Here is an 18,332-nt window from a genome sequence, read left to right on the forward strand (position 1 = left end):
CAGCAGTAAGAGTTATTGTGTAAGGAGACTGTTTTAAATTTGGAAACCAATGTATAGGTCTGGGAAAGGTTATAGTCCCCCTGATACATCAAGCAGAACAATCCCTTATCTATCATTTGTGAACTTTTCCATAGTAATCTCAGACACAAAATTAGTAATCAATTCTCTGTATAAATATTTTACAAGGTGGGTATACAGAGCAGATACACTGCCACTTGAACAATCAACCAAAAATATCTTTCCCAGACTTTACTAGCTGTATGTCATTCTGCTGAAAATAAGGTGGGAAACTATTATTAGCTCTTCTCCTTACTATGTGCAGAAATATTATTAGAACCTATCTTGGTTTTTCTGCAGCCATTCTATATGTGTACATGATCTTCTTTCCATTTCAGACATATATAACATGTATTTATATCCTCCCTCCCTCTTGAGGTTTAATATATCTAAAAAATACTCTATTAGGAAGATGTAAAGAACTTGTACAAGTATGTGAATCAGGCTGTTGTGATTCCCATTTGTAGAGAGACCCTTTAGGCATGTTGTACAGGTATCTAGAGGACATCTGCAAAGCAAAGAAATCACATTCTCTTATGCATTATTTTTTATTCATGGGAAAAGAAATAGCCATCCATCGCTTGTTAAGAATCTCCAGAAAGCAATCCAAGAATCCTCATCCATATTATTTCAGCAACATTTTTTCTACAGAAGTTGCTGTTAAGAGCAGCTTTAAAATAGTTTGTCTTCAATCTTGGGTCTCACTACTGTAACTAGAAGAAAATGAATTGATCACTTAGAAGGAACTCGACTTCAGAAAAGCTCACCAGGTATAAGCTGTACAGTGTGCAATCTAGCCTAATGTATGGGCTTGATCCTCTCATCTCCTTCACACAGTTTCACCATCCTACCTGTAATAAATAATATGTAAAATCAGAAGGAAATTACAGACTGTGCCTTGCTTAGAAACCTAGAGCAACAACTATGATTAATGGGAACATGCTGTGACACCTAACTGTGTCTGAATATTTCCACTAGTTAGACAATATTTTATTGATCATAAGGTTTTTTATTATTCTTATTTGGTACTGGAAAGTGAATTGAACAATTCAGTTCCTAACACAAAGAGATGAAAATAACTATTTATAAAGTTGTTGGAAATTTTAAAGGCAGAGATGTTTCTATTATTTGTCACTTAGCATTTGCATGAAAACATTCCTATTTGCAGAGATTCCTGCAACATCAGTGTAAGTGCACTCTCATTCTGCTTTGCAGTTTGTTATAAATCACGAAAATTGTTTTCCTGGCTGGCAGAGGTGAAAGCTGAAATATCCCTGAATCTATTTATTTTGCTGATTTTCAAGTGATCTGTTGGTTCTTTTTTTCATGAAGGATACAAGCACCTTCAATAACTTGTGTGTTCACATTTGAAAATGAGGCTCAGGATATAAATATAACTGGTGAGGGGTAATAACATGTTTCTGGTTAGATGCATAGGGGCAGCTTAGAATGTGAAGGCATCAATTACTCTAGGCAATGTGACATCTCTGAGCTGGGCATTTTCCATATTTATGCAATCAGATATTTTTTATGACCACTTATTATTGGAGTGATGCGAGTCTTTTTGCTTCTCCAAGGGAAGATCACATAAGGTCAGGATCCTGTGAGATTCTGATTACCTCCTGCCAAATGTGAGCACCTCTGTCTCCCATTACAGTTGATGGGAGTTGAGAATGCTTAGCAATGTGCAGAATCAGACACTTAAGTACTCTGGCAAAAGAGGCACTGTCTGGCAAGTAGCCTTATGACCATAAAACATAACTCACGTTTAACAGAATGTGTGCCAAACAACAAACGAAATCACTGACGTTTCCTGTTGAGTTCTCTCCTCCCATCCTTTTCGTATCCATCCTTCTTTGGGGGATAGGTTTGCAGGAATGTAAACATTACATATAATAAACCATTAATCTAAAAAATAGGGTCAGGTCTGATCTTAACTTCTACTGATGATGACAGTGATTAAAGGGTTATTGTCCATTTAAAAATCACATTCTGTCTGAACATGTTATATTTAGTACAGTAAATTTTAATACTTAATGACTTGTCTACACCAGAGTATAGTACAGGCACTACAAGTGCAGAGACCTGCAACTGTGAAAGCAGTCTGGGTCCATGCTTGTCATTGCGGTGTGTACCTACAGGTGCCAGCAAAAGGCATCAGCAGAAGTGAAAGAGTCCAGGAGTGGGGACAGGATAGAGCCTTTCCCTGCTTCTGGAGCCTTTCTCCACTGCCTCCACAATGCCAGAGTCTTTCCTTGTTGTCAAAGCCTTTCAATGAGGTGGGGAAAGGCTCTGGCAGCAGGGAAACAGTGGGATGCTACACTGCTAAAAATGAGTAGTGTAGATGTGGGAGGCACTGCTTGGGTATATAAACACTAGGATTCAGGTCTGTAGGACACTCTACTCTATTCACCTAAGCTGTGCCTCACTGTCTATGCTGCTATTTAAACCCATGCTAGCCGGGCATGCCGTGTCTGTAAGTCTACATGCCGCCATAGATATAGACATACATTAAGATTAATATAATGTAAATGAAAATGTTCCCATTTATTCTAATCTGGTTACCTTGTGCATTTTACAAGACTGTGTGCATAGTGAGTTATGCTGCTTCCCCTGTATAGTTAATTAATTGTGTTTGTGAGTCTTTCACACAGTGACAGGGAAGAGGAAAAAATTAAATATACCTGAGTATAAGGTCACAGAATCACAAAAATCGCCAGTGGCAGATGTATTTGCAACCACTTTTCAGTAACATTTTATCATTCATGTGGTATTCTTTCTGGGGAGTTGGCTAAGTATATTAGTGTATGCCAGGATCTGGAACATCTTGAATTTTACAGTGCCAAGGGCCAGTGTGAGTGACTGCATTCCTGAAGAGGGTAGAGGGAAGGTGACATGAAGTGAATGGGTTGTAAAAGGAGATGAAGAGCTTGTACATTTCAGTAACTGTGGGATTGGCAAAGTAAATGTACAGAATCATAGAAATGTATTGCTGGAAGGGACCTCAAGAGGTCATTGAGTCCAGACCCCCTACACTGAGCCAGGATTAGATAAACCTAGAGCAACCCTGGCAGGTGTTTGTCCAACCTGTTCTTAAAAACCTCTAATGATGGGGATTCTCACAACCTCCTTTGGAAGCCTATTCAAGAGCTTTCCGTAGATTAAGCCTATTACTTTTGTCATACCTTCAGTGGGCAAGGAGAACAACTGATCACCATCCTCTTTATAACAACCTTTAATTTGTCCACATCTTTCATAAAGTGTGGCACCCAAAATTGGACACAGCATTCCAGCAGAGGTCTCACAAGTGCTAAGTAGAGCAGGACAATTACCTCCTGTCTTACATACAACACTTCTCTTAATACAACCCAGAATGATGCTAGCTTTTCTCACAGCTGCATCACACTGTTGACTCATATTCAATTTGTAATCTACTATAACTCCCAGATTCTTTTCAGCAGTACTACCACTTGGCCATGTATTCCTCATTTTGTAGTTCTGCATTTGATTTTTCTTTCCTAAGTGAAGTACTTAGCACTTGTCTCCACTGAATTTCATCTTGTTGACTTCAGACCCATTCTCCAATTTGTCTAGGTCATTTTGCATTCTAATCCTATCCTCCAAAGTGCTTGCAACCCGTCTCCTAGCTTGGTGTCATCCACAAATTATAAGCATACTCTCCATTCCATTATCCAAGTCATTAATTAAAATATTGACTAGTTCTGACTGATCCCACTAGATACATCCTCCCCGTTTGATAGTAAGCCATTGATAACTATTCCTTGAGTATGGTCTTTCAACCAGTTGTGCACCCACCTTCAAGTAATTTCATCTAGATCACATTTCCATAGTTTATTTATGAGAATGTTGTGTGGGACTATGTCAAAAACCAAGATAGATCATGTCTACTCCTTTCCCCACCCTGATCTACCTTACTAGTAACCCAGTCAAAGAAGGAAATTAGATTGGTTTGACATAATTTGATTTCAACAAATCCACATTGGCTACTCCTTATAACCCTATTATCTCCAAGGTGCTTACAAATTGATTGTTCAATAATAACTTGCAGTATCTTTCCAGGTATCAAAGCTAAGGTGATTAATCTATAATTCTCTGGGTCCTCTTTGTTCCCCTTTTTAAAGATAGGAACTATGTTTGCCTTTCTCCAGTCCTTTGGAACCTCACCCATCCTCCATGTGTTCTCAAAGATAACTGTTAACAGTTTCAAGATTGGTTTAGGTAATTCCTTAAGTACCTTGGATGAATTTAATCAAATCGTGCTGACTTGAATGCATCTCATTTATCTAAATATTCTTTAACCTGTTATTTCCCGATTTTGGCTTGCATTTCTTTCCTCTTGTTCATATTAATTGTGTTGAGTATTTGGTCACTATTAACTTTTTTAGTGAAAACTGAAGTAAAATAGGCATTAAAAACTTCAGTCTTCTTGATGTAGTCAGTTATTAGCTCTCCTTCCCCACTAGGTAGAGGACCTACACTTTCCTTCCTCTTTCTCCTCATGTATTTATAGAATCTCTTCTTATTGCCTTTTATGTTCCTTGCTTTATGTTTTGTGCCTCCATGCTTGTGCTATTCTTTTGTACTCCACCTTAGCAATTAGTCCATATTTCCACTTTGTGTAGGATTTCTTTTGGATTTTTTCAGGTCATTAAAAAGTTCCTGTTGCAGCCATATTGACCACTTACTAATCTTCCTATTGTTACCCCAAAAACAGATTTATGGTACCCTCAGAATAGCTCACTTGTTGCCCCCTCCCAGGTTTGCCAAGGGTCCTCTCTAAGACAGCCCACCTGTCTGCTAATCTGTTTCTGTCAGGTATGGGTTCCCAGGGTTGGTAAGGAATCTTGGGTTAAACAGACCCTGAGAGGTCAGGGATACAGCCCTCCAATAGAAATGGTTGACACCCAGCCAATATTTTTCAAAAACAAGGCACTTCTTTATTTTGATGTAAATAGTAATTTCTGATGTAATAATTGAAATATAAAACCCTTTTATTAACACAACCCTTGGGTACAGGCTAAAAGCACCGGAACCGCAATAACATACAGTTAGAGCAATACTAAATGGCTGTGTTCTGCATGCGGTGTCAGTTGCTTGTAATTTAAACTCTATAAATGTCAATTAATATAAACACATACATACATAGACACACCTTTATTAACTCAGACATACACATGTGTACACACCAGCTTATAACAATCTATCAGCAATCTTACTCTCTCTGCTGGCTTCTCAGTCTCTGCTCTGTCATGGTCCTTTCTGCTCTGCCCCAGCAGCTCGTACTGCTGCTGCTCACCTTGTGGCTTCTTCTTCTGCTGTTGCTTCTGATTTCTCCTTCTTCTAAATGCTCCTCCTTTTCCTCCTCCTGCCCTTGACTTCTCTTTCTCTAATGACCTAAAAATCCCTTCTGGCGCACTCCCTTTTATACAGTTTTGCCAGCCATCACACCCATTCTGAGCATTCCAATCATTCCAGTTATGCTATTGGCTACTTCTTTCTTAATCCTTCTCTTGTTCTCCAATCACAACTGTTGGAACATAACTGCTGAGTCACTGTTGTTTACCATTTTTGAATATTATGGTCTGTTTAGTATTATGGTCTGTAACCTTTATCCTATATTTACACTGAGCATGCTTGACTATCTATTGAATCTATTTCCCTAAAGTTAAGTATCCTCACACCTTCTTGTCCACTGTCTAAATGAGCCATCTTGATTATCACTACAAAAAATTTTTTCTCCTGCTGATAATAGCTAATCTTAACTAATTAGCCTCTCACAGTTTGTATGGCAACTTCCAACTTATCTGTATGTATATATATTTCTTCTTACTATACGTTCCATTCTATGCATCCGATGAAGTGGGCTGTAGCCCACGAAAGCTTATGCTCTAATAAATTTGTTAGTCTCTAAGGTGCCACAAGTACTCCTGTTCTTTTTGTCCTATAGTAGACTCCTACTGTGATGTCACCCCTATTTTTTACCCCTCTTAGCTTTACCCAGAGACTTTCAACTGGTCTGCCTCTCACCTCCTGCTGGATCTTAGAGTGTGTGTGTGTGTGAGAGAGAGAGAGAAGGCAGAGTTGAAGTTGCATGGGCATCCTTAACAGTTTATTTCTTGGTTTTCAGAAGCTTGAGGGTTTTTTTTCTCAATTCACTGTTCTGTAAGGGGATGACATACTGCCAAGCAATCTTAACTCTGCATTAATATAGTGTTTAGGGGTTTTTTCACCACTGTATAAGTATTATGAGTATCAATACAGACTTCCAGAACTTTGGAGAAGCATGAATGTGAAGTTATTGTTATACTGTGATATTGAATGCTGCGGAGCACATAAACTTCAGTATTTATATTTCTTTCCACGCTCAGTAAATTAGAATCTCTAATACCTGCATTATCCAAACCATCTGCTTCACTGCATAAAAGATGAGTAGGTGGGAGAAACTCATGAATCTTCTCCTCATTCTTGTTGCTAGAGAAACCAATCTTTAAAATTGTGTTTCTATAATCTGCAAAGGAACCTGTCATGTTCCCTTTCCACTGCAAATGAAGTAAAATGCACTCTATTTGATTTTGGTTTAGTGGTTTGGGAGTCAAAAAGCAGAGTTCTTTTTCCAGCTTTTCCACTGACCCACTGAGGGACCTTGGGCAGCTCAATTAGGGTTCCTGTGAGTCTGAGCCATGTTAGAGGGTTGGAAGAGGAAGAGCTTCACAATTTGAGAAGCAATGTCAGGAGTATAACGTCTCCTGAACACAGAGCAAGGCAACACAAGGCAGAGCAGATCCTGATATAACTTCCCATGCCAATCTCAGCCCTGGAGCTGGTGAATGATACAGGCTGTACTAGCTGGTCCATCTCTTACACTCCCTGGGCTAAGGCAAGGATTATGGCTGTAATCCTGCCTAGGTGTGCTTAAGGTAAAGATCTTCCTTTCCCTTCTCCTCAGGCTAGCATATTTATGGAGACAGACAGGAAAAACTGAGCCCTTAACCCTCTTTAACTGTTTCCATAGCTATAAAATAGAGTTAATAGAACTTATATTACAGTGGTTTGTTGAGAATTAATTTGTGTTCTCGAAGTGCTTTGAGCGCTTTATGTAAAAGGCTATTCTACAATGCCAAGGTCTAATATAACTTGTTTTAGTCCCTGGAGAGTTTACTGTCCAACTCCCCTATTCATTTACAATGGCATTATATTCGATTCCAGAATGGTCTAAGAATATTCAGGCTCACATTCCAGGTATTCACTTCAGCCACCAACCTGTACCCAGCTGGGCTGTCCCAGCTGGGCTGTTCCAAAAGATGATCCTGTAACGCAAACTAATATTTCCACTTATTTATTTCATTTTTTTAAAAGAACACTATTCACCAGTTCAGTTTTCCAAGCTTTTGCCACTGCTTCTCCCTCCCCACAACCCCAGCAAAACTTGTTCTTCAGATTATGAAAACAAACCGAATGTGTGTCCACGTGGCACAGCTGTCAGGTGCTCTTTCAAGGGAAAAGGATAGCAAATGTAGAGCTGGTGAGGAACTGGAATGATTTTCAATGGAAAATGCCCTTTTGGCAAAAATGAAATTTTCCACAGAAAAATTGCTCTTTTGCCAAAAGAAGAAAAAATTATATTTTCCATTGGGGGAATCAAAATGATGGCTGCCCACCTGGAAGGCTCTTGTCAATTTCACTTTCTCCCTTTTCAGTCTCCCTGTCACCCCCCCAGGCCAAGACTGAACACTCCAGTTCTCTGCCTCTCCAACTCTGTCTTCTTACCAGCTATCGCTGCTGAAGAGGAAAAAAGCTAGGGTGTTCAGCCTCCCCACCTCCCTCCACAGCCTGGCTGCCAGAGGTGCAGAGACCCAAGGCAAGGCAGGGAGGCTGAGAAAGCAAAATTGACAAGTCTCCCAGGTAGGCAGCCAGAAAGCTGAAAAATTCCATTTTGGTTTTCCCAATATGGAATTTTTCTGGAAATCCCTTCCAGTGAAAAATGCACCCAAAAAAAAAAAATTGCAGGGAGGGATTTCTATTTTCCAGCCAACAGTAACCAAAAGCATTGCAGGTGAATTAGAACCTTCATTTTGTTTCATCTTCACCTAACTCCCTATTCATTTTTCCCCGGGAATATCTATACAACTGGAAGTCTTCATTTCTAGTTTCACGACTGCACTGATGTACATAATTATTTCATCAAGGCAAATCCAAAAGGAAGTCGCACTAGTCAGAAAATCTGATTTCAGAAAGCTTGATTTCAGCCAAACATGTACAACCATTTCTTTCAGCTATTGCAAGACCATGTGGGAAAGAGTTTCATGCCTAAGTTTGTTGTGTGTTTTGATAGGCAGGGATAGAATCTTTGTCACATTAAGCTCACAGTCTGTATCAGTGTCATCCTGTACAGAAGCAGTGTTAGGCAAAACAGGTCTTGATAATATAATTGCTAAAAACGTTAGTTCCTCTCCAAGCCAACAATTCCGGGTTTATTACTGCAGTCTCTGAAGCATTCTTTATAATCTCAGCAACCCTAGTGAAACCCTTTATGGTAGTCTATGATCTATTTCCACGTCAGCTCTTTCTTGGCCATAAATATATTGGCAGAATTTATCAACCAGACAATCATATTTTTTTTTCGCTCTTGCCATGGTTCTGTCATGACCTTGTTAATACTTTTGAAGCATATGCTAGTGGGTTGGTGTGCTACTGTAATTTCCCCCTCCCCCCCAGTAAAACAGAAGGTTTATTAGTCGACAGGAACACAGTGTAGAATAGAACTTGTTAGCACAGAAATCAGTGACTTTCAGTCTGCTTCTAGACCATGTGTACTTGTACTCACTGCTGTTTACAAATTCCTGGAAACTTGTTTTTCCAGTTTACCCCAATAACAAGAAGCATTTTTAATAGTATTCTTCTCTGTGACAGAGTTAGAACAAATGTATGAAGATATGTGATTGTGAAAATTTGAAGTTCTCTATTTTCTTGTAATGTTCCCATCTCAAAAATTCACATGGGAAGGGCCTTTGGCGGGTAGCTTTATGGCAGTCTCCACAGAGTCTGTGCCAAGAAAATCCTCCCCTAGTGGGAACTGGGGCCTTTATGGCTTCTTAACACCACTCTGGGCTTATTATTGGGCTTGGTGAAGAAGACTCCGAGGCAAAGCAAAAGAAACCATATTAGAAAAAACACAAAAAGCAGAAAAAAAAGCCAGCTGAGCATGTTGACAGAATGCAGAGAAAAAAGAAGAAACATTTGAGTCTGACTCCCTTCACAAGCCCTGCTATAAGCAAGGAAGCCATATGGGGTGGGGCCAAAGTATACAGCAATGCACAGAACAGCAATGCAGTTCTGTGGCCTATAAGGCAGCCCAGGAGGCTGCTGTAACTTAGGCAGTTCCCAGGACTGTCTAAATTATGCCAGGGTCTCTCCAGAGCCCAGAGCAGCCCCGGATTGGGAGGGCATAACTGTGCCTTAAAACAACCATAGCCCTTCTCCTACCTGGGCTGTGAATTCTGTGCTGCACGTCTTAGAGGCAGAGCACAGAATCTCACCCCTTCTTTATAGCTTTCAAAGGAGTCTTCCTTTAGGTCAGCTTTTCACTATGCTTTATTCAGTTTTATTTCTTGTGTTCCCAGTACATTTTTGCATAGCCCTTCATTCTGTGTGTCGTCACTTACTGTCCATATTTGCAGGTATTCCACAATGATTTCTACTCCCTCTAAATTATCAGAAGTAATCTGAGTCATAATCTCTAATGCGTCATTCCTGCGTTATTACTGAACCTGAGCCCACTTGAGCCTGATGAGTCATCCGTGAGCCAGAGTGTGATCCATCATCAGAGGCAATTACCTGCAGGACTTGTGATAGGCCCCAGACCATGCAACCAGGGTTCAGCCAATCCTCCGGTGATCCCAAAGCAGGTATATAAGCACCTAAGGGAAACAGTCTCTCCTGTCTGGTCAATGTCACTATCTGGCTAGGAACACTTCTGTTACCTAGTAGTTCTGACAGATTGCTCATGCTCTCTTCCATGCTAGCCAGCCCCCACTCTAGCCTGCATCTGCACTTGCACCTGCCTCATCCAGACACCCAGCAATTCTGACATAATCTGATATATTTCTGGTGATGATGCAATGCCAAAGTGTAGTTTTGAAGCATATAACTTCCATACAAGGTGGTAAACATATACAAAACAGCACTTTGGCACTTGCTAAGAACCATGACTGGCATCTATATTCATGAACTGTATTGATTTAGGAAATATGGAAGCAACATCTCAGTAGTGCTCATGGGATACTCTTTGCTTCAAATTACTGTTTAAATTCTTAAAGCCAAATTCTCTTCTCCGTTACATTGATGCAATCCCATTGAATTCAATGATTATGCACTAGCATAAACTGATAGTAGAATCTGGCCCTTTAGATTCGCGTAGAGTGACATTTTATTAGGATTCTTCACAGTCACTATACTGTCAACCTAATCAGTAAGGTCTGTTAAATTCAACTGCACTCTCATTAGATGCAGTCAAATTGTTTCTTAATAATTTGCCTTAAAACTATGAGAAGTTGTCCTGGTGTTTTATATGGTGGGATTTTTAGGATCCATGTAGATATGACTGACTACTCTTTTTATGCACTCTAGGCATTGGGGCAAAAATAATGTTAATATCCCTTGAGAGGAATGTTCATGTGAATTATCTTCAACTTTCACCATGTGCCTTCAACCTCTTAAGTATAATAAATTGTACACCTGTTGAATCCTGGCAGTGAGTGATTATTTGGATCTCAGACTCTACAAACTAATATTGCCCTTTCTGTTGCCAGGCCAGTGCTGCTTTCCCAAATAATTGTGTTTATGGCAGCTTAAGCTACCGTTGTAGTTTCTGATTTCTAGAAACTGTAATTGACATGCCTTTCTAGGAGACCCTTCCAACTGGATCTGATTGAATTATTAATGACAAATGTAGCCATTTTTTCCTGTTCATGAATAGCCCACGAACAGTGATAGCTTTAAAAATCTGTTCTTTATTCATTATTGTTCATTGAATCATTTGTGTGAACAAATGGCAGCCTCTAGATAGCCTGTGAATTGAGTGCTATGATTATCTGTCTGCTTTACTAATGATTTAATACTGATTCTTTATTGATTATCCTTATTTGTTATATGTAATTGGTGATGCAATTTATGTGGTATTGTTTCCATTCCCCAACTGAACAAACTAAATTTATAATAATCTTTTAATGTGTCATGTCAAGGAGAGGACAGATGCAGGGAATTTGAGGATAACATTTTAAATCTTTGCCTGTGCCCTTTTGCACAAGAACCAGCATTTTATTTGGCTATGCTCATGAACCCCAAATTTAAAAATAGCTGCGTTCCTTCCTGACTGGGAGGGAAAGACTCTCAGGTGTCTGGTTTACTGGGAGTCTAGCAGCCTTTGTAGTCATTCTTCTCTTACCAGTGACACCAAATTATTATTATTCCGTTATTATGGTGTGGTGATGCCTCAAGGTAGGGCACCATTGTACTAAGCACGATACAGCCCTTTTTACCCTTCACTATGTCTACACTACACACCACTGGTGACAGCGTGTAGTTGTACATATAACTACACCCTGCAGTGAAAAGCATGCCATGTCGACACTGTGGTGTGTAGCTTCACCGGTCAGTGAAAAGGCTCTGGCAGAGGGAGAGCAGGGAAGCAAGGCTGAGCCTTTCCCTTCTGACTACCCCCTGCCAGAGCCTTTCCCCAACGCTGGAGTCTTTCCAATGACAGGGAAGGACTTCAGCAATGGGGAGCTGGAAGAGCCTTTCGCCTCCCCCCCTTCCAGAGTCTTTCCCCACAGAAGGGGAAAGCTCCAGCAGTGTGCAGACGATGGAGCCATTTCCCCCACTGCACCCTTCCACTGCCAGAGCCTTTCCCCATGGTGGGGGAAGAGCTTTGCAGTGGAGAGCTGTCCAAACCTTTCCCACTGGGGGAGTCTTTTACGGGAGAGGAGAAAGGGTCCAGCAGTGGGAAGCATTGGGACACTCAAAATAGCAGGACAGACGGGGAGGTACAGCTTGGGTGAGTCGAGAGCATGTGCAGCAGAGGCACTGGCTCCATGGGTGCTCCGGGGCAAAATTTGTGGGTGCTCAGCACAAACCAGCCACCTGCTGATCAGCTGTTTGGCAGCAGGCGCTGGAGGGAGGGGGCGGGAAGAGGTGGAGCAAGGGAGGTGCATGCTGGGCAGGTGGGAAGAGGCAGGACGGGGGCAGGGCCTCAGGGGAGGGGGCAGGAAGAGGTGGAGCAAGGGTGGGGCTTTGGGGGCAGAGTGGTGGTGGGGCCTCAGGGGTGGAGCACTCACCCAGAAAGAAAGTCAGCATCAGTGATGTGCAGTATGCATACATACCCAGCCCTGCAGGCATCTCTCTACTCTACTCGCCCAAGCCAGCTACACGGCTATTTATACCCAGGCTGAAGGGGCTAGGCAGGTATGAACTCTACACACCACTGAAAGAAGCATGCAGTGTAGACAGACTGGTAAAATGGCACACTTTAAAAAAATGATTAAGTTTGCAGCATGTTCTTCATGTAACTACATGCAAACAACATGTGTTTTTTTTCCATAGGGCTGTTGCCACATCCACCACAGATGATTGCATTGTGTGCAGACTTTTCTGGTTTGTACAACTTGGTGAATGCTCCTTTACAGTGCAGTGCACTGACTGTTGCTGGGAGCCTTAACAAATGCTTTAGTACTTCAGTTTTACTGTAGTCATTTGCTTGCGCTAAAGTTAAATTAGGTCCTCCAGATAGCCTTGCTCTTACTTTTTTATTGGTTGTGCCTCCAACAATTCTGCCTCTAATTAAACTGTCTGAGTTGCTCAAGCCCTCAGGAGGCTGATTTGCTTCTTAGCACAGCTGCATGTTGATCAGTTGTTTCACCCTTACTATTTTGGCTAGAGAACTTCTGCCTCTCCCATGTCGGATATTTCATGGAACTGAAATTGTTGCATTTCAATTTTTGGTCACTTTTTAACTCTTCACCTTCCTGATCCCACTGGATAGAACTACAATCTTTAGTGCTTCCTTTCCTGCTGTGTGTAGCAATGCTAAGGCTCTGGCTGTTTCTGGTTTCTCAGCCCACTGGCTAGTACACACACACATGCTGTTTTGTTATACCTTTGCAGTCCTCTTTTCCATTTCTGAATGTCATATAACATTTGCTTCAGAACTAACACCACTTGGTGACTTCAGCAAATCCATCTCAAGTTGTTTGAACTTTGACACGGAGACCCGGTCTACAATTAAAGCTTAGGTTGCCCTAGCTACATCGCTCAGAGCTGTGAAAAATTTCACATCCTGTGCAATGTAGTTAGGTTGACTTAGCCCCCACATTAGGTGCAGCTAGGGTGACAGAAGAATTCTTCCCTTGACTTAGCTACCCCTCTTGAGGTGGTGGGTTTACTACAATGATGGAAAAACCTCTTCCATCACTGGAGTAAGTGTCTACACTACAGCCCCGTAGCTGTAGCTGTGCTACTGTCGTGCTCTTAGTATAGACATACCCTAAGAATATGAGGTTCTTGTTGGTTGTTTTGGTCTATCAGCAATTTGCACACCTCACTCTTTTCAGAAAGTAGTAAAAATGCCTTGACTTTTGACGCCTTGTCTCCATTTAGGTTACAGAGTTGAAAACATACTGTTGATAATCATTTCCTCCTTACTTGCCTGTCAAGACTGCAGTTCCAGTTCAGTTGGCCCATCAACATTTTGTCTCCTCTGGTATAGCTGTTGTCACTTGCAATCACTAGCAACTACAGTGGCATAAAGAACTCAGCTCCTTTCTTTGCACTAGATTTTGTGATGATATAATCAACCATCGAACAAAGGTCCCTAGGGGTTTGAACTTGGGTCTTGCATTTAAAAACAGTGACAACTGATGCACAGGGTGAACACCACTCTATTTCCACACCGTTCGAGTCTATACTAGCTCTGTGCTATTTATTATAGTTGCTTCTTAAACAGCCACACTGTATAAGTGACTCATCAGGAGGAAAAAAAGAAACTGATTGAAAACCTTCCCAGAGCATTATAAAATAAAATATGCTCCCTCCCCCTCCCACTTCTGAAAGATTTACCAAAAAGAATCTGCAGACACAGGATGCTCTATGAAACAGAACATAGTGTTCAGGCTTTGGGATTGGAGCCTGTATTTCAGGCAAGAAAAAAAACCTGGAAGGCTATAAGGCCAAGCTTCAGGCATGAAAACAATAATCATTTCATTGTTGTGTCTTGTCATTGACTCTGATTCTGTCTTGTCTTGTCTTATTAATTGGTATTCCCTTACAACTTTCACTGCTGAGCCCTAATTAACTGTGTAGTTGATTAAACAGGCAAATCACCATGAAAGTGCCTGTATTTTAGATTTACCAATGACCATGAAAAATGTAGGTTTCTTAGTCACACTCTCCCTCTTCTCCCCTCTTCTCTTCCCAATGCTCAAAAAAGAAACACCATAAGTGCCAGGAATATTCTTAACAAAACCATCTATTCGTAGTGCTATTTATTTATTTTTAACATCCAAATTGATTACATCCCACTTCCCGCACCCTACCAACTCAAGCGGGTTGATGCAGTTTAACTAGCAAACAGAACTTCATGTTCAGAGAGTTTTATTAGACCTTTATGTGATAGGAAGTATATAAGTGGTGATCACAAATCTTGTTTTTTGAAGAAACAGAACTCAGTAAAGGAGGGATTGGCCTGATTCATCTCTCATCCTCCATATCAATGAGCATCAGTCTCAGGCTTTACTTAGAGTCATGTCACTTACAGGGTATGTCTTCACTGCAGAGTTAACTTGAAAGTGATCAGCACCTGGATCTAAGCACATGGGTTAGACTACCCCACGTGTGGGCAGCCACATGGCAAAAGCCCTACCCAAATTATTATGTCCTCACTGGTGCTGCATTCACCCTGGTGTGGGTCAGATTTCTGTGAGCATATCCTATGCATATCCTAGTCTGTGAGCATATCCCATGTAAGCAGTAAGCTGAGCTGTTCTTCTTCCCCAGTGAATTGTGGGAGAACTTGTCTGTCCCTCTGTGCCCACGGAGGAATTATGGGAAGGCACTGGAGGATTATCAGGATTTGTGTGATTTTTAGCCTACATCTTAACTACAAAACAGCCCACGCCTGGGTCGAGAGAATCATGAACTTTGGGTCAGAGGGCTTTATGTAAGGATGGGAAGAAATTTAGGGGCTACACTCAAGAACCCTAGTTTACTCTGCAGTGAGTACTAGAGTGGGTGAAAATTTTCAGGTGAACAGTTTATTCACCAAAGAATGCAGTTTTGGTTGAGCTAAAACTATTTGCAAATTGGATGCAAATTTGCCAAATAGTTTTGGCCAGAAACATTTTTTTTGACAGAATAGCTGGAGGAAGAGGAGGTGGTAGTGCTCAATTCCAGCCTTGTGGTTAGGGCACTCTGCTAGGAAACAAGAAAAACCCTGAGTTCAAATCCCTGCTCCACAGCTGAGGTTTGAACCTCGTTCTCCCACATCCTATGTTATAGGCTATTCTGGGGCAGGTCTCTCTCCAGCTCTCCTATTAAAGCTAGTCCTTTGCGTGTAAAATACTTGAATAGTCATTTCTCCAGAGAGACAGTGAGAATGGCTCTATAGCCTGGTGAATATGGCACCCATTTGGGATATGAAAGACCCACATTCACATCACAGCTCCCACGAATGTTTAAGTGGTTACAAATAAGACCTTGTGAAATTCAGACTTTTTTTTTTTTAAGAAAAATTCAAACATTGTCCTGGGTTAACTATCGAATTTCACAGAATATGCCTGGAATGCTGTCACCGCAAGGTTACTGCTGCATTCCTTCGCATCAAACCAGTCACCAAGTCCCCCCGCAAACTCCTGCTCTAACAGGGCGCTGCTGCCCGCTACGATCCACAGCAGGCATAAGACTGGTGCATGCGGTTGCCTGCTTCCGCCTTCCTGCTGACGCCACAGTGGCTTTCTTCCAAGCAGCAGCAGTGGATCAGCATGCACAGAGGCCCGCTTCCACCTCCCCGCCGAGGCTGCTTGTGTTCCAGGTGATGGTGGCGCTGGTTACTGTGCCTCTTTCTCCCACTTAAATGGTGCAAATGCAGCCTAAAATTGCAGATGGAAGGAAGGCGACAAGATCATGTGACCCTGGTCTCCTTTTCATTTCATTTAAATTTTTAAAGAATATTGGGAAAATGAAAGTGCTGTCATTGTCATTGACAGTGCTAATAGAATGATTTCAGCAATTTTTCACAGAACCTTAATTATAAAAAGTAGGACAGCTTCAACAGGAGAGATTGAGAGAGCCCTCCCCTTCACCCCACAGTTAATAGTCCCACAGTTGGTTTGGGTATTCATCTAAGGGGAAGACCCTACTTAAAATCTCTCCAGCAGGGAGAGGGGGGTTGATCCTGAATTTCCAGCATCCCAGGTGAGTACTCTCTAACCATTGGGCTAAAAGTTAAAAGGAGATCGACCACCAGACATCTCCTCTTCTGGCCATTTTGTGAATCTAGCCTTTTAAAATTTTTTACCTAAAAAAAAAATTGGGTTGAAGGACATGTTTCATTCAACCTGAAACAGATTTTTTGAAGTCACTGACATTTTTTTTTTTTTTTAAATTTTTGGATTCAGTTCAACACTGTTTTTTTTCCCCCTTTTCTTTTTTTATACCTTTTTTATACTGCCAGTGAAGCTAAAAATCTGTTCTTCACCCAGCTTTAGTGAAGACCTACCCCATCGGCCCTGAGGACTTCAGTGGGCTACTCATATACTTAAAGTTAGGCATGTGCTTACGTACTTTCTTGATTTGGGTTTGTGATGGATGTGGGGTGCTTGGTAATGACCACTGATCAGGACCCCAAAATGCATTATGCATAGAATTCCTCATGTGGTGTGTTGGAATGTCAGAGGGAGAAGATCATTTCAACTCACTCTCCCATGAGACCTGTGACTGCAAGACATTAAGGCTGAATGGGTCTAGCAAACAACTGAATAGTCATTACAGGAGCATTATCTGAGATGGCCTGGCTGGCCAACTTAGTCGGGGAACGTGTGTAATTCCGTGGGCAAGTTAATGCTAGAAAGGTAAGGGAGGTGTCATTTGATTCATAAAAATCTACAGAATCATGATTTCAATAGTGTCATCCTCTGTGGCCTGGCAAAGGTGACTCGCTGCCTTCCACTCCCACTCCATCCCACCTCCAGGTCCTCCCTCTAGTTTGATAATGCAATGTTGTTGGAAATGGTTTGAGCCCTTTCTCCAACTAACACAATGGCACCAAACATGACAAACCTTGGACAATTATGTAGATATGTAGTTGAGAATTTTTAAAAATCCGCATTTTAAATGATATTTTAACACACATGTGCCCGCAACTGCCAGTACTGTGTTATTATTTAATACTCAGAACAGGATACCTGATTAATTTTTTTAATGTGACAGATTACTATAAATGGAAGGAGTGCTTCAGGTTGATTTGTCATCATTGGGGAGAAAAAAACATTCAGAGGTACTGATTATCAGCTTTGTTTCTTATGCCAAAACATTGGTAACGAGGCACAAGTTCAGACATCAGCATACAGTCAGAAATTACTGGCATCTTTCTACAAACAGTATGCACATAGTTGCATAACATAATGAATTACAATCCCAAATTAATTTATCATACAATCCTTATTTTTAGTTTGGCCTTGATCATAGTTAGGCACCATGGGGAGACAAAGAGTCCTGACTAGTAGCTTAATCTTTGGAGAACAACACTGCAGAGGACCTGGTTTAACACAATGCTTGGTGGCATCTTACATGCTGTAAGAAGTGCACTCATAAGCTGAATCTGGCAAAGTTGAAGAGGAAGTACATTGAGCACCAGGACAAATCTGAAGATGCTGGAACAAGTGCCAGCTTTGGGCAAGATTATCCTTATACTAGGTTTCATGGCATGTTTTTTGAGAAAATCACCTGCTTCTTCTGCCATAAGCTGGAACCCCAAAGGCATCCATTAAGCACAGTGTCAACATGTGAGACAGGTGAGAAACTGTGTGAAGCATGTGAGATTGGTGCATGGAAAGTAAAGTAAAGGGGGTGCATTTACCCAAAGGACTGTATACAACATTGCATATCACACTGGGTGCTAGACCAAGAATGTATGTAATGTGTCAAAAGGTAAAAGCAACAGAAACAATATTGATTTTACTACTGCAAATTCTGCCACTCAGCTGGAA

At 41.2% G+C, this 18,332-nt stretch overlaps 1 long non-coding RNA gene across 1 annotated transcript; it reads right to left on the reverse strand.

The window, feature by feature from the left end:
• Positions 1-599: 599 nt before the first annotated feature.
• On the reverse strand, positions 600-5,468 carry LOC140905156 (uncharacterized). The gene is made up of 3 exons (XR_012156771.1): positions 5,295-5,468; positions 1,824-1,911; positions 600-908 (listed from the first exon to the last, which is right to left on the reverse strand). It is a non-coding gene; the product is annotated as an uncharacterized LOC140905156 (long non-coding RNA).
• Between the last annotated feature and the right edge of the window lie 12,864 nt (positions 5,469-18,332).

Source organism: Lepidochelys kempii, chromosome 1 (genome assembly GCF_965140285.1).
Source record: "Lepidochelys kempii isolate rLepKem1 chromosome 1, rLepKem1.hap1, whole genome shotgun sequence".
In the NCBI taxonomy this organism is placed as follows: domain Eukaryota; kingdom Metazoa; phylum Chordata; order Testudines; family Cheloniidae; genus Lepidochelys; species Lepidochelys kempii.